The sequence below is a fragment of the Mus pahari genome, chromosome 3 (assembly GCF_900095145.1).
Source record: "Mus pahari chromosome 3, PAHARI_EIJ_v1.1, whole genome shotgun sequence".
Lineage (NCBI taxonomy): Eukaryota > Metazoa > Chordata > Mammalia > Rodentia > Muridae > Mus > Mus pahari.
The window spans coordinates 53,371,434-53,375,435 of record NC_034592.1 but is presented as its reverse complement, the minus strand read 5'-3'; positions in this window follow the sequence as shown (position 1 = coordinate 53,375,435).

Sequence of the window (4,002 nt, the reverse complement as noted above, 5' to 3'; positions counted from 1 at the left end):
AGTTCCAGTCCTGCATCCTTTGGTGATCAACAGCAGTATGGAAATGTAAGCCAAATAAACCCTTTCCTCCCCAACTTGCTTCTTGGTCATGATGTTTGTACAGGAATAGAAACCCTGACTAAGACACCCTCCATGTATACTCTTTGGATGGTGATTTAGTCTCTGGGAGCTCTGGGTGGTCTGGTTAGTTGATATTGTTCTTCCTATGGGGTTGCAATCCCCTTCAGTTCCTTCAGTCATTTCCCCTAGCTCTTCCATTGGGGTTCCTGGCTCAGTCGGATGGTTGGCTGTGAGTATCTGCATCTGTATTGGTCAGGTGCTGGTTGAACCTCTCAGAGAACATCCATACCAGGCTCCTGTCAGCAAGCCTTCTTGGCATCTGAAATTGTGTGGGGGTTTGGTGTCTGCAGATGGAGTGGATCCCTAGGTGGGGTGGTCTCTGGATGGCCTTTCCTTCAATCTCTGTTCCAATTTTTGACCCTGTCTTTCCTTTGGACAGGATCATTTCTGGGTTACACATTTTGAAATGGGTGGGTGGCCCCACCTTCAACTTGGGTCCATGAAAATACAATTCATTTTCTAAATAATAGAACAGAGTGTGGTAGTTGTTGTCTTATTGTCCCTTTTGACCGAATGATCTTTGCAGGGATTCTTGCTTCATAGAATGTAGAAACATGGGAATACACTGCCTATAAGAATGCCCTTTGGAAATAGTTTCATTAAAAATCAAGAGAATGCTAATCTTAGAAATATCAATATTGTTGTCTATTGATAATAATAACTCATGATAATAGTTAATAATGTTCCTAGTTATCTCCCATTATCCACTAGCTTTTTTGTTGTTTGTTTCATTTGTTCTTTATTTTTTTGTTGTTGATGTTATATTTTTGCTTGTTCATGCCACTGTGGAGAGTGTTATCGAGCACGTGGAGAGGAAATCTAAACTTGTGTTCACATTTCCTCAACCCCTCTTATTATGCTGTATAATGCACTATGTATGAGTGCATATGATACCAATACTGGCTCTCTTAATGAGAAAAAGAAAAATCACTGGAGGGATCTTCATATTCTCTGCACATTTTAATAATCAGTGACACCCTGGCTCCACAGTTTATTGGAATGCTTTCACCATGATCAAAAGCGCCTTACCAAAACACTCCAAGCAAGCAAGCAAGCAAACATAAACAAGATTTTAGTCCAGCTTTAAGCTTTAAATTATTAAGTTCAGTGTTGGACAGTAATTTGGAGAAATTGACTGCAGTGTGAACCCTGCTTTTTCCATCTTCAAGTCTGTTGAAAAACTATTTTAATATAATTTAAATTTTATTCTACAATAGTTCCCCGTAATTACGCTCCTACTAATTAAGGCTTTTATAGTCTAGATTTAATTCAGCTTTCCAAACAATTCTCCATCAGGTTTTTATCTGTGAGCTGTCAAAAGATACAACTCTACTCTTATTCCCCCTTGCATAAAAGTCTGAAACTACTCCCAAGACTTCGCCACAATTAAGCACGGGAATGTGAAGGCAGATACTATAATAGGGAACAAATTAGTTTTGCCCTCAGTGACAACAAGTACTTGAGATTCTATGAAGATTCTTCAAATAGCAAAACAACCAGGGAGGCCACTGCAGTGTCTACATAAACAAGCACTCCACACAGACAGATATTCTAATCAAGAACACTATATACTACCTTTAGAATTTGGTTTGCATCTCTACGTTAAGTTATTCAGTGTGAAATTATTTATTGAAAATTTTAGGTGCTGCCACCCTGCCATACCTGTAAGACTATTTGTATACAATTAACTACCATTTGCTCTTGGTAAGCTATTCTTTTTTTTTTTTTTAAATCAAATGTGCAGTCTGATGTTCAGTTTATACTCACTAAAAGACAACATTGTAAAAAGGGATGGGGAAGGAATAAGGAAGAGATATTTGGGATTGAGTTAGATACTGTTTTTAATCGCGCATTTTACAGGAACACAATTTTATGCTTTTAAGGCCAATAGACTATTGAACCATCTTAATTATAACCACAATGTATAATAGCTGTATATCAAGTCCAAGTAATGTTACATTATGTTAATGGCTTGTCTTTGAGACCAATCCCATGTTTTGTTTGATTAATGACCTTGTCTTTGCATCACAAATACGGTATCCGATTTGTTTTTATATTAAATTAATCAGAGCCAGAGCTGGATTGTCTGCCTTGAATAGAGCTCTACATGAATTTAAACAAATGGAACAGGATCCATGAAGCACAACACCACTGAACACAAGGCAGGATGGATGCGGGGAGAAATATGAACAAGATAATGAGAGAATGTCTACAGTGAAATGATGTCGACAGAGTGAAAGCCCCAGACTTAAAGTTGCTGTGCCCACCTTGTGGCTGTGAAAATCCCTCTATGAACTCAACTTATTTGGAAAGTGCAAGATCTGTTAACTATCAGAACACTCCACAAGAGAAGTTTTATTATCATCGTCTCATATTGGAGTCTCATCTGACTTCATTGTGGCATGTGATTCTGTTTCAATAACATTGACCCAGAAGTCTTGTATGCCTTTACTGCAAGTGGGTGATGTTCAGGAAAAATATAAATAAGCCAAGGCTCCCTGAGTGTGAATAAGGGAAATCTACTTGGTTTAAGAAAGGTTTTGCACTTAGTTTGTCAATCTAGACAGAGCACTATAAAAAGATTTCATTCTCTTTAGTGTCCTTGAAGCAAGTTCTCTTTCTGTTGGTGACCTTGTTAATTAAATGACCATGGCATGAAATCATTGAGAACTTTTATGTTTTGTAATGATTTTTATAACTTTTCTCTGAATTATTAGAGTATAGAAAAATGAAGCTACACAAGAGTATTGCAGGTGGCAATGATATTTGTATAACTTAGAGGTAGTCAGATATGTGGGAAAATACAGATAAAAACAATATTGTTACCCCTTGAGACATTACTTGATCTACATGTAAAACAAGGGCAGTTGTTAATACATTATAGAATTACTGGGAGATTTATAAAGAATAACATTCCTGAAGCACCTGAAATGGATTTGGTATACCCTCTCCATGATTCTTCTCTTTTTCCTTTGAGATTTCAACTTTAGGTATTTCAATCAAAGGTTGGTAAATTATGTTAGGGTTGTGAGACCATCCCTGTATAGCATTTATTAGTGACCTAGTTATAACTTCAAGAATATGGTATACAATTGTTTTCATATTAATTTGATCAGAGCTGCTGCTGGATTGTCTAATCCAAATACAGTTCTATATGAATTGAACCAACTTATCACAGCTCAGTTGATGCTATAGTGCCATGAAACCACAACATAACTTTTCTATAACACCATATTTCAGAGCAGTTTAAGGTTTTCAGAATGATTGAGTGGAACACAGAGAGATTTTTGACATGCTTCCCCCCTACATATGCAGATCATCTCCTTTCTCAGCATTTCATTGAGTATCAGGTTTGCCACAGCTGATGAGTCTAGACAAGCCATCCCTGCAATCACACAAAGCCCATCCCTTGCAGTGGGTTTTGCTCCAGGCATTGAGCATCCTGTGGCTTTGGACAAATGCAAAATCGCATAAATCCATCATTGCCACATCAGACAGAAGACTTCAAAAATACCTCCAAAAGTCCTCTCTGATAATTTTATTCATCACTTTTTCCTTTTTCATGGTTGCTGATGCTCTTTAATCTGTTTCTATATTTTTTACTCTAAAATTTTCATTGGTGCAACATGTAATATGTAGATTTTAATACTGTCTACAACACTTAGTACTGAGTTTAAGTTGCTGACATAAGTTCTATGCTTTATATCTCATTTCTTTTTTTAAATTTTTTTATTATTATTTTCTTTATTTACATTTCAAATGCTATCCTGAAAGTTCCCTATACCCCCACCTCCACCCCTGCTCCCCTACCCACCCACTCCCACTACTTGGCCCAGGCCTTCCCTTGTGCTGGGTCATATAAAGTTTACAAGACCAAGGGGC